At 40.7% G+C, this 13,304-nt stretch overlaps 1 long non-coding RNA gene across 1 annotated transcript; it reads right to left on the bottom strand.

The window, feature by feature from the left end:
* Positions 1–11,732: 11,732 nt before the first annotated feature.
* On the bottom strand, positions 11,733–12,677 carry LOC308505178. Its single transcript, XR_013994474.1, has 3 exons — positions 12,591–12,677; positions 12,138–12,180; positions 11,733–11,831 (listed from the first exon to the last, which is right to left on the bottom strand). It is a non-coding gene; the product is annotated as an uncharacterized lncRNA (long non-coding RNA).
* Between the last annotated feature and the right edge of the window lie 627 nt (positions 12,678–13,304).

Below are 13,304 nucleotides of genomic sequence, written 5' to 3'. Positions count from 1 at the left end.
CTGATGCACAGCAATGTGAATATACCTAACACTGCTGAATTGTACACTTGGAAGGGTGAAGGTGGTAAACAAGAAATCAATTTGCTTAGCTCAGGATTCTGTGAGTCAGTGGTTTGGGCTGGGCTCAGTGAGGCAGTTCTGCTGATCTGGGCTCGTCTCATTCATGGGTCTGCAGTCAGTGGCTTTGTTGGCTGGGGGCTGGTTGACCTACGATGGCTCACCTGGGACAGCTTGTCTCTGACCATGTAGGCACTCGCCTTCCATCAGGCTAGCCCAGGCTTATTCTTATGGCAATGGCAGGAGTCCCGAGGGTTAGGGCCAGGCTCAGAACCAGCATAGTGCTACTCTCCTGTATTCCATTGGTCATAGCAAGTCACAAGACCAGCCCAGATTCAAAGAATGGGTAAATAGGCTCCACCTCTTGATGGGAGGAGCTGCAAAGTTACTTGCAAAAGATTTCTCCCATTACATTTTCTGTTTTCCATTTACCAGGCCATGGTAGATTGCAAAAACGGGCACAAATTATATTTACCTCCCTATTCTTATCCCCATTTTACAGATGAATAAACTGAGACTCAGGTTTTTTTTTAGATATAGAATGCTTCACGAATTTGCCTGTCATCCTTGCGCAGGGGCCATGCTAATTTTCTCTGTATCGTTCCAATTTTAGTATATGTGCTGCCGAAGCGAGCACAACTCAGAGTTTCGGTGGTTTGCTCAAGGTCCCACAGTTAGTGAGGAAGTGAGGAAGGACATGGGATTGGAACGTAGTCTGTCTGATTCCAAAGCTCTTGTCCTCAGCACTAGTGGAGGCCAGGTGGAGAATCACCTTTCCCCTAAGGCTCATCATGTGCCCCCAAAGGCTTTCCTGCCCCTCCCCCCTCCCCACATGGAATAGGAACACGGAATTCCAGGGGAACAGGACGCTGTCTAGGCAGCTGCATTTTCTTAGTGGCCACTTAATTTCCAACTGAATTCTTTTTAGGAAAATCCTGACTTTGCATTAGATGAACAACAGGGCAAGGAGCTTTTGATTCATACAGAGAATGTGTGGAGTTTTGAGAGATGCAGGACAGGGAAAATGGAAGAGGGAGGCAGAAGAGTGGAGGTTCGGGGAAGGATGGGGACAGATAGAAATAGGAGGAGAAACCAAGGTGTCAAAGGAGGGTGAGAGAAAGAAAGGATGGATAGATAGATAGATAGATAGATAGATAGATAGATAGATAGATAGATAGAAATGTAAAGTCACAGAGAAGTATTTAATTGGAGACAGAAACTGAGGAAGGGTTAAAGTGTGAACTGAAAAGAAAAAAAAACAGTGAGGAGAGAAAGACATGAGAAACAGACGCACAGAAACAGCAACAGAAAAAGAGAATATGACAAAGGCACAGAGTGAACAAAGGAGAGAGAGCAAGGAGAAAGTCATAATGAGAAAGAGCAGAACAGAAGGAGACAGGCAAGAAGGGAGACAAAAAAGCAGAAGGATGGAGGCTGACTAGGGATTGCCTTTGCTCTGCTCTCTGCAGGGAGGCTGACACCAAAGGGTGGCCGACTTCTCCAGTAGCCCCCACTTCCCTGCCCCGCCCCCCACCAACTAGAAATCAAAGACAGGAGGTATTTGGGTGCAAGTATTCCTCATTCAGAACAGAACCATGAATGTATTCTAAAAGCTTTTTAGCTGTGGCCTGCTCTGCATGTTATTAATTTCTTTATTACAGATCTTGTTATTTTCAGAGGTCCCCAGGGACCCATTAACAACGGGTTTTTATGGGAAAGAAGTCGGTTAAAGTGGTGGGAATAACTGCTCCTCAGCCCTGAGTCAGTAATCGGAGTTGCACTGAGGATAATGTAGGCTGTTTTAATTTCCAAAATAGCAACAGTTCAGACATTTAATTGCAGTTTTATGCCCTTTTTTCATGCTGCCGAGTGTAAAATATGTGACCAGTAATATATAATGGCTAACCACTGAGCCACAGACTGCCCCAGCTTCCCCATCTCTCCTGGAGAGGGGTGCAGCGAGGGAGGGAGGAAGGAAGAAAGAAAGAAAGGAAGGAAAAGAGAGAAGGAAAGGAACAAAAGAGGAGGAAAAAAGACATTGGGTACGTTTCACTGAGCTCAAACCATTATACTGATTCAGTTCTTTTAGCCTCTCCCTCTCTCTCACATTATCCCAGACCCTATTTCTAACTCTGTACTGTAAACTTGAAAATTTTCATAATTATCGTGCTTTTTCCTGCTGCCTCAACACCTCCCACCAAGAGGTTGTGAGCACCCAGCCCAGGTGACCACAGGTGACAAACGCACCAGCGTGATAAGGTGGCTTCTTTCACAAGTTCCCCTTCCTCCCCTCTCCTGACCATGATCTTCAAACGTACCAGTGAAATGAGCATAATGAATGCACCAATGAAAACACACGTAACAGTGAAACGCACCAGTGAAATCCCCCTGCATCTTTTCTAGCGTCCCCCACCCTGACCCCCAATAAAGGCACTTGCCCACAGGTCCTTGTTCTGCTTGGCTGAACCTGCTCCCTTGTGCTCTGTCTCACTAGGATCCACGAGTATAATTAACTTTGCTTTCCTGAGCCTCTCCGTGTCCCCTCTTGTGGCCACACCTGCCTGACCATCATCTAAAAGAAAAGAACAATCTCCTAGCATGACAACAAATGTTCAGGAGCTCTTTTCTGTATGCATGCGTGAGCCTGTTAGGGGGCTCACCCAAGATGGGCGCAGGGATGAGCACACTGTTGGTGACCGTTGGGGCTGTTGAGTTGAAAAGCTACTTGTCTCATGGGTACCACCAGCCTCCATTTCTTTTCTAATATCTTCTTTGGGGGTCAGGCCCCGACCACTTAAAATGTTCCGATTCGTAAGCTCCAGGAGAGCTGATACTGCACTAGTTCTGAAGCCTAAAACAGTGTGTGGCATATGGTGAAGACCTATTGAGCATGTGACAAGGATTTTCCCCTTTGGTTCCACCATCCCAGCACCCAAGAAGGGAGTGTGAACTCTTCTTTCTCTGTGAGCAGGGTACCTCACATTAATACCAAGCACCTCTCCAAAGTTCTGGGTTTTACACAATGCCCCTGTTGAGGGAATTTGTGCCTAAGCTATGCATTAACTCTGTTTTCTGAGAACTGCCCCTTGATTCCCAGGGAGGGCACCCAGCCATGTTTTACCACCTGACTTGTGCCCCTTGGGCATAGCCAATTGGACCGGGTGTGCCTTCCTGGCTGAGCCAATCAGATTCTCTCTCCATACAATTTGGAGCTTTGACGGAGCAAATCAGTTTCAATCCATGGCTTGTCAATTTCTGAGCTATGTTCTATTGTTGACTTGGTTAAGCCATGAGCTACCTCTCCCAGAATCTCCTTCCCTGAGGACAGTTGACTAAAAAGGAAATTAGGAGGTGGCAGTGCAGTCACTGCCATTGTTCCATGACAGTCTTTGTGGTCAATGTGGTGATGGCAGATGCCGAGGTGTCCAGTGAGTCCCTCCTAGCCTGTCCTCCTTTGCTCCACAACCAGCCCTTCTCCTCTTCCCCAGGAGCAGCGTAAGATGCACTGTAGTGAATGCACAGAGAAGGCAGCCATGAAGCAACAGCATCCCACAGACCCGCCGCCAAGCCCCCCATTGTGGTCCCACTTCAGTGGCCTTAGTGCTTCCCTTCTTAGATTTCTTCCGAGCCTAAGTGTCAGACACATTGCTCAGTGACTGCCTCTGACCCTCCAGTTCCCCCTCTGGACCTGCACTTCTCTAGCTCTGTCCACAGCTGTGTCAGGCCTAATCCCTGTCATAAATCCATCTCCCACAGCACTCACAGGGGCTCTGCTTCCCGACCGAACCCTGTCTGGTACAGTCATGGGTAATGGCGGTGCTTCCAGGGGAGCAGAACCTTAAGGATGGGAGCTGGCATTCACGCTCTGATCGGAGTCGATTTAGAGGCATTGAAGGGGAAAGGGGACACCTTTGCCTAAAATCCATTTCTGATTTTAGTGATTTGAGTCCTCGGCATGCAGTAGTGAAGCAGTTATTTAAATTCACACCTTTGGATCCCTGGAGGCAAAGCCTGTGGAAAGCAATCCTTAGATGGAATCGCTACTGCTGTTGAATACTCCAGTGGAAATACAGGGTCGACGGACGACGGGATGGGTTGGTCGCTTCTTAGTGCATCAGAAAAATTATTGGAGAAAAAAGAGGAGTTCAGGGTTTTAAATTCTCAGATCAAGTCGTGGGTCAAGATCCAGAAAGCACTTATGTCTGCCCCGAAAGAAACCTTTAACTCCTGGAGATGCAGGTTGAGATTTCTGAGAACCAAACCCAAACTGAATGACAAATGCCAAACGAGTTCACACTTTAGCAGGTCTCGTGTTCAAGTTGGAGGGCGTTCACCGAGAAGCAGGGCCACCCTCGCACTTGGCAGCACTCACCAGTGAAGCCATCTGCTCCCAGGCTTTTCTTTGCAGAAAGTTTTTGATTACGAATTCAGTCTCTTATTACAGGTCTCTTGTTCAAATATTTAACTTTTTTTTTTTTTAAGATTTTATTGGGGAAGGGGAACAGGACTTTATTGGGGAACAGTGTGTACTTCCAGGACTTTTTTCCAAGTCAAGTTGTTGTCCTTTCAGTCTTAGTTGTGGAGGGCGCAGCTCAGCTCCAGGTCCAGTTGCCGTTGTTAGTTGCAGGGGGCGCAGCCCACCATCCCTTGCGGGAGTCGAGGAATTGAACGGCAACCTTGTGGTTAAGAGCCCACTGGCCCATGTAGGAATCGAACAGGCCTTCAGAGTTAGGAGCATGGAGCTCTAACCACCTGAGCCACTGGCTGACCCTTTAACTTTTTTAAAAAGCCAGTTTCCATAGTTTCTGTCTTTCTAGGAATTTGTCCATTTCATCTAAGTTATTTAATTAGTTCATAGTATTCTCTAATAATCTTTTATTTTTTTAAGTCTGCAAGGTCAAGTAGTGCTCTCTCCTTTTTAATTTCTGATTTTAGTCATTTGAGTCTTCTCTGAGAATGGGACTTTGAAGGGGCACCAACCCATTCTGGCCCTTCCAATGGCTGCCAGGCTGCTGGTTTTTACTGTAATTGCAGTGAAAGGGCTACTGAAGAGCCAGGGAAGGGGGAAATGAGAATCGTGAAAGTTAAAATGCTATAAAGTTTGCTGTTCTTGCTGAGGTTCAGCTATTGGTTTTTGTTTTCTTTTTAAAATAAATGCTTTCCAGATTGCTGCAAGCCTTTGGTTAATTTCCAGAGTTCTGAAAAAGTTGTTTCTGATGATTTTGCCACTGTTTTCATTCCTTTTATGGAGGAGAGAATTTTCAGAGGTTCTCACATTGTCATTTTTGCCAACGTCACCCCTCTTGTTTTTTAGAGGTACATAAAATAATAGTGTTCCTTACAATTCATAGCATCTTAGATTTGATAAACTGTGGTAAGCCTTAGTTGTAAAATAACTAACTAACTAATGGGAGAGTTAAAAATAAGGTGACACTAAATGCTAGACAATAAAAAAAATAGATGATGGGGCTGATACATAAATATCTTAGTCCTTATATTATTATGGAAAATTATAGAGATATTATTAACTCTTTCCTTTGTTACATCAGCTATTTCTGTTATGATGCAAGGATAACTACTCAGATTAGATAAATAGAAAATATAACTTCTCAATCAATAAAATGGAAAAGGGAAATGATTAATTCAGTTGGAGGCAGAAAAGAAAGAATAAAGAAAAACATAGTAAAGAGAAACACACAGCTGTTACTAATAATTCCAAATAAAATAATAATCACAGTAAGTATAAATAAATTAAATTCATTCATTAAAAGACAGGAGTTTTTCAGGTTGGTTTAAAAATTTAGCTGTCTTGTATATCCTATTTACAAGAGACAAACCAAAAGAATGAAATGGGTTGGAGTAAATGTAGAGAAAGAAATACGTAGTAATAAGTAGATACCAAAATGGAGCTGGTATAGCAATGTTAATGCTGAATGAAATAGAAACTTTAGAGAAAAGAGCAATATTAAGAAAAGCAGGTTATAATTAATGATAAAAAGTACAACTTCTCAGGAAAATATAACACTGAATTTGATGTAGTAGAAGGCATTAAGCAAAAATCGACAAGTCCCCAATTATACTGGGAGATTTTAACATATTTCAGCTGGAGTAAGAAAAAAATAAAACTAGTAAGGGTAAAGAAGATACAGGAGACTAGACAACAGAATTAACAAGCTTAATATAAAGAATCCAAGTAGAATTCTAAGTGTAGTAAATGGAGAATGCATATTCTCTTCATGCATATGTAGAATGTTTATAAATATCGACCCATTCTAGTACATAAAAGGAGACTAAAAAAATAACAAGAAGCACTATATACAGACCTCTAAGTAGCTAACGAATTAAAGATTATAACATAAATTACAAATATTTATAACTGAACATTTAAAATTATACGTGTCAAAACTTGCCAGTTGCCACCAACGTATAACTTAGAAAATTGTAGCCTTAACATACCTTTATTAGAAAAAACAAAGTGATTGAAAATAATTGAACTAAGTTTTCAACTTAAGAGGTGGAAAAATGAACTAGAAGGCAAACAACAGAAATTATCAATAAAATAAAAAGTTAGTTCTTTCAAAAGACTAATAAAATATGCATCCTTTGGCAAGGTGAAAGAAACTAAAAGGAGAGAAATTTTTTAAAAAGGACATAAGTACAAACTCAATAGAGATTAAAAGGATCATAAGGGAATACTTTAAATGACTCTATGCTGGGATGCCAGGTTAGCTCAGTGAGCGTGGTGCTCTTAACAACAAGGTTGCAGGTTCGATCCCCACATGGGTCACTGTGAGCTGCACCCTCCACAACTAGATTGAAACAACTACTTGACTTGGAGCTGCTGGGTCCTGGAAAGACACACTTAAAATAAATTTTAATAGTTTAAATGACTCTATGCCAATATATTTAGAAACTTGTCAATAGACATATTTTTTAGAAATCTAAAAAATGATGAGTACTACTAACTTCAGGAAAAAAAAAGAAAACTCAAATAGACCCATAACCACTTAAGAATTTGATTTACAATGAAAACATCAGAACCTGGATATTTTTCAGGTGAGTTTTACCAAAACTTCAAGAACTCAGTAACTCTTGTCTTAAACTGTTTTGTGAATGGAAAGAATGAACCGTCATCTCCGTCTCCTTTTGTGTGGTTGAGATAACTTTTATACCAGACTTGGATAAAACTCTAAGAAAGAAAAATGATAGGCCAGTCTCACTTAGGAACATAAATGCAAAATTTATTTTAAAATGTTGGCAATCGCTTCTCGGCCTTTTGGCTAAGATCAAGTGTAAAATGTTGGCAAAATGAATCCTAAATTCTATGCTAAATATACACCAAGGCTAAATCACATTTATTCCAGGATAACAAGGATGGTTTAATATTAGTAACTCTATTGGTGCAATTTACCACATCAATAGATTAAAAGTAAATCTCACTAAATGGAGACAACCATTGGAAATAAAAATAAAATATTTAAACTCTTAGAACGCTATGAATATTTTTTAAACACACACTTTTTTTAACCTACCAAAAACCTACAATGAAGATAATAAGTGGTGAAACATTAGAAGCAATCCCTTTGATTTTGTATTGAAAAAAAAAAAGTGAAACATCAAAGACATCCATAAAAGAAATAATTGATAAGCTGGACTTCATTAAAACTGAAAACTGCTCTGCAAAAGACAGTATCAAGAGAATTAGAAGACAAGCCACAGAAATGGGAGAAAATATTTGCAAAAGACACATCTGATAAAGGACTGTTATCCAAATATACTCTTAAAACTTAACAATAAGAGAGCAAACAATCTGATTTAAAAATGCGTAAGAGACCTTAATAGACACCTCATCAAAGAAAATATACAGATGGCTGATCAGCGTATGAAAAGATACTCCGCATCATATGTCATCAGGGAGATATAAATTAAACAATAAGATGCCACTACATGCCCATTAGAATCGCCAAAATCTGGAACACCAACAATATTAAATGCTAGCAAGGATGTGGAGCAATAGGAACTCTCATTCGTTGCTGGTGGGAATGCAAAATGGTACAGCCATTCTGGAAGACCGTTTGGTGGTTACTTACAAAACTCAACATACTATTACCATGACACCCAACAATTTCAGTCCTTGGTATTTACTCAAAGGGTTGAAAACTTACGTCCACATAAAAAACCTGTGCATGGATGTTAATGCAAGTTTATTCATAATTGCCAAAACCTGGAAACAACCAAGATGTCCTTCAGTAGGTAAATGGATGAAAAAAACTTTGGTACATCCAGACAATGGCATATTATTCAATGTGAAAAAGAAATGAGCTGTCATACCATGAAAAGACATGGAGAAATCTTAAATGCGTATTGCTAGGGAAAAGAAGCCAATCTGAAAAGGCTACATTATGTATGATTCCAAGTATATGACATTCTGGAAGAGATAAAACTGTGGAGACCAAAAAAAGAAAAAAAAAAAAAAGATCTGTGGTTGCCAGGGGTGGGGATAGGGGAGAGATTTTTTAGGGCAGTGAAAATATTCTGTATGATATTATAATGATATAGGTCATTATACATTTGTCCAAACCCATAGATTGTACAACACCAGGAGGTAAACTATGGACTTTGGGTGATTATTATGTGGCAATACAGGTTCATCCTAGGCAAAAATAAGACAAACAAACAAACAAACAAACAAGCCATTCTGGTAAGTGATGTTGATAATATGATAGGTTATGCATGTGTGGGAGCAGGGGCAAATCTCTGTACCTTCCTCTCAATTTTGCTGTAAACCTAAAACTGCTCTAAAACAATAAAGTCTCAAAAAAAAAAGAGAAAGAAAAGAAGAAATATGTGGAATAGTGATAAGAGAGCAAAGAGTAAATTTGACGTTTAAAAAAAGTCAATTGAGCAAAGCACTGTGAGAAATAAGCAAAACAGAAAAAGTTCTTTCTCTTATAGAGCTTACATTTTAGTGGAGCAGGCAGACAAAAATAAACCAATAATTTATACATCAGCCCTAAAAAGAAAAATAACGTAGGCTAAGATGGATAAACAACTGTGTGTGTGTGTGTGTGTGTGTGTGCGTGTGCACACGTGTGTGTTGTTTTATATAGAGGTCAGGGAAGGCTTGACTGATTAGATATTTCAACAAAGACCTGAAGGTTGAAGGAGTAAACCAGAGGGAATAAGGCAGAGAGAATAATAAGTGGAAGCATCTTTTATATGATTTTCTATGTAGAAAATCCAAAACCACCCATTACTAGAATAAGAGAATTTAGCAAGGTTGCCAGATACAAGATAAATATTCAAAAAACATTGGGGTTCCTATACAACCCACTAGGACATACCATGTGAAAAAGAAAAAGATTTCATTCAGCATCAACAAAATTAACAGAAGACACACAAGACATCGGTATAAAACAAATTATGTATTTTATTGATCTAATAAGATCTAATCAAATGAGAGCTAATAATATCAAATAAATAATATCTAAATAAATGGATTGTGTTTATGAATGGAAAGACTCAATATTGTAAAGAAAGCAAGCCTCTACAAATTAACATAGAATTTAAATAGAATTCCAACTAAGACAGCAGTTTTTAAAAAGAACTTGGGAAACTGAATTTAAGGTTCCTATAAAGATAAGGACAGCCAAGACAATTTTGAAAAGGAAGAACAAAGGAGCAGAGAGCTGCCTAACCATTTTGTATTAAGGTGACACTAGCGGCTGAAACAGACACACCTCAACATGTTTAAGGCTCAGACGTGATAAAAGTGTATTTCTGACTTGTGTAAAATCCAGAATAGAAGCTCCTGATCAGTGGGCCTCTTTCGTTCAAGCAGCGATTCATTGACCTGGGTTTCTTCCATTTTTGGCTTCCATCTTTCAAGGTCACCATGCATGTTTGCATTAAGCTGGTCGAAGGGGAAGGAGAATGCAAACCTGCAAGACCATGTGTAGGAAGTTTTGTAAGCAATGCCTAAGTGGTGCACATTGTTTCCATGCACCTAATTCACCAGAACTCACTCAGGTGGCCACACCTACTTGCAAGGGAGGCTGTGGTCCCAAGAACTTGAGGAACAGGATGGTGAAGAGTTAGCCAGTCTGTCACACCTGCCATACAAGCACGTATATCAAGATTTCTTATACAGATATAACCATGAAAACGGTGTGGTAGTGATACAGGCATAAACAGGTCAATAGAACAGAAAGCTTAGCCCAGAAACTAACTTACACATGTACGGAGAATCTGTATATTGGTAGTGATAGCTTCACAAATCAATGGGGAGTGGGGAATATGGTGCTGGGACAGTTGGTCATCTGCAATAGAAAATAATACATACGGGAGGCCATATGTAAAAATCTAGGTGACATGAAGGCTAAATGTAAAAAAAGTGAAGGCTTCACAATAATTAGAAGAAAGTATTAGAGAATATCTTATGGTTTTGTGTAGGGAAATACTTCGTAAACATGGGGGAGGAGAGAGAGAAAGAAAGAGGAAGCACCAACCATGAAGGAAAAGACTGCTGAATTTGATTCTCCTTTCTGCTTCATTATTTTGTCCATTCCTGTGCCCAAACTGCTATATATATATAGAAGATATCCTAAATAATAATAAAAGAATATTTTTAACCATAAGGTGTGAGAAAATATTTCAAAGTAAAAGAACTGTAAAGGATTAATATTCAGGTTACATAAGGAACTTTTTTAATTAAATAAGATAAAGACAAACAACCAGCAGAAAAATGGGAAAAGGATATGAACAGCTAGTATGAAAAGGAGAAAATGGAATTTCCCGTAAAAAAATGAAAAGATGCCTAACTTCACTAATCATTGGGGAAGGACAAAAAAAGATCAACAATAAGATAGCACAGCACATCCATCAAATGGGCAAAAAGTCTGGCAGTATCAATTATTAGTAAGGATGTGGGGAAATGGACTCTTGAACGCTGCTGGTGGGAGGTTAAATTAGTGCAACCCCTTTGGAGATCATTTGGGAAATACAGCTTGACAATGTATGCAGCACAGGACTCAGCCATTTCACTCCTTGGTATATGCACCAGAAACGTTTTGCTCTTTTCCACAGAGACATTCCCCAAGGATACTCATTGCAGGATCATATGCAATTGCAACAAAATCAGGAAACAGTCTGTATGTCCACCGCCCATAGTGAAGTAAATAAAGAAATGATTGTGTTTTCATACAATATGCTACTCTTCCTCAGGTAAAATGAATGAACTAGGGCTACATGTATCAACATGGATCTCAGAAAATAAATGTTGAGTGAAAACAAGTTGAGAATGAGTCCATCCATGTAAACATAATGGTGTAGGACAACTTATTTAAATATTAAAAATCTACAAATAACACTATTTTTATGGACACATATACTATAAAAGTATGAAAATGTGGATGGGCAGGATACACACCAATTAATAATAGTTACCTATGGGTAAGTAGTAGTGAAGAAAGTGATGAAAAGGGATCAAGAAGAGGGCAAAATCAGATAGAAGTAATACGACAAAATGTTAATGATTGCTCAATATGGGTGATGAGCCAAGGGTTTTATTATATTACTCTCTATTCCATATATATAAAATATTTAATATTTAAAACTTTAATGACATAATTTTTTTAAAAATCCCAGGGAAGGATTCTGATTGGCTGATCCTGGGTCAGTTTTCCATTTCTGGACCAATCAACTGAGTCATGGAAGAGCATGGCAGCTCTCCATATAGCCATGTGTTGTCAGAAGGCTGGCTTGGAGATAGTGTCCTGGAGAAGAAAGGGGAGCTGCTTAGACAGAACCAAGGATGACTACTGAGTGCTGGTCCCAGGGGCCTAAGCAGCCAAGATATCTGGGAAATTAACCAGGGTGCGCATTAGAATCCCCTAGGAGCTTCCTTTAGGATTCAAACCCAAACCTGCTGAGTCAGGATTTCCCAGGCATTCACATTTCAAAAAGGCCCTCCTTTTGGTTCTGATGGAAAACTCTAGTTAAAGAACAGTATCTATGGCCTTGAGTTCACCCCACCATGTTGAATCCCTGGCCCCGGTGAGTGAGCCCTAGTCTTTACCCACCTGTCATGTCCCAGGGGTTGACTCTTTTCTTTCCGTAGACAGCCTGTGGACAAAGGAGAGGGAGCACACAGGTGGATTTATTTTCAGGAAAGCCCCACTCCCAGACTTCATCCTCCAGTAATACCCTTGGCTTTAACCACCCACCTTGGTTCCTGTCGGGTTTGGCCTTAGGAGGTAGGTTAGGGAGAAGAGGAACTTGAGCTCCTCCCAGAGGCAAAAAGTGTTATCGTTGGGGATTTACCAAAGTTCTTTTGCATGGTTAGAAATAATGAGTAAAAAGGACTGCCACAGCACTTACTGAAGGGCCAGACACTGCAGAAATGATGTGCTCAAAGTCCCTAAGCTTGGGGGTGGCAAAGTCAGGATTGAAATCCAGGTCTGTCAGACTATGAAAACCGTGCCACAGGGAATCTTGGGTCATTAAAGATCCTACATAGTGTAGCAGCAACCCACCTCCTCTCCTTACTGTCTGCCCATGACACCCCAGAGAGTGTACTCTTCTCCAAGCACACGGGGCACCACGTGGTGGTGGTGATGCTGTCGATGGCTTCCTGAACGTCTTACGTTGCCTTCTCTGCCTGCTGTCCCCTGAGTATCCTTTCTACCAAACCACTTATGTGGCAAGGCCTGATTGTTTTCCAGGGCTCTGAGGAATGTATAAGGTCATTGGTTGCCCTGTCTTCCCCATTCCACTGTGCACTCCCAAAGGTGGGCACTGGCTTACTCATCCCTGTATCCCCAGCTGATGAGCAGAATGAGGGGATGAGTGAATGATGATGGCAACCAAATGGTAGCAAAGCAGAGAAGGGGGATACGGGGCCAGTAACCATAGTAACGATGATGTTGCTGTAAGAGTGCTAGGAAGATGGTAACCATGGCAACATTGACAGTGAAGCCTGTTTGGACAGTACTGGCGCTGTCAGCTATCCCTGTTCATGCCAAGCCCGACCTGTTCAGTGGACAAACAAGATGATGAATGCAAGTAGCAACTGTTGCCCTACTCCTGTGCCAAGACCCCCCCACCCAAGGCTGAGTTTCACAGTAGTCACACCTTCCTGAGTGGTCCATGAGATTCTAGGTACACCATGTTAGGGGCAAGAGGGTCTAGACTGCCTGGATGTATGTATATGTACACAGGCAAGAGGCAGGCAGATGGACAAATGTGTA

This window comes from Rhinolophus hipposideros, assembly GCF_964194185.1.
Source record: "Rhinolophus hipposideros genome assembly, chromosome: 11".
Lineage (NCBI taxonomy): Eukaryota > Metazoa > Chordata > Mammalia > Chiroptera > Rhinolophidae > Rhinolophus > Rhinolophus hipposideros.
The sequence above is the reverse complement of the archived record's forward strand: the minus strand, read 5'-3'. Positions and strand labels throughout refer to the sequence as shown.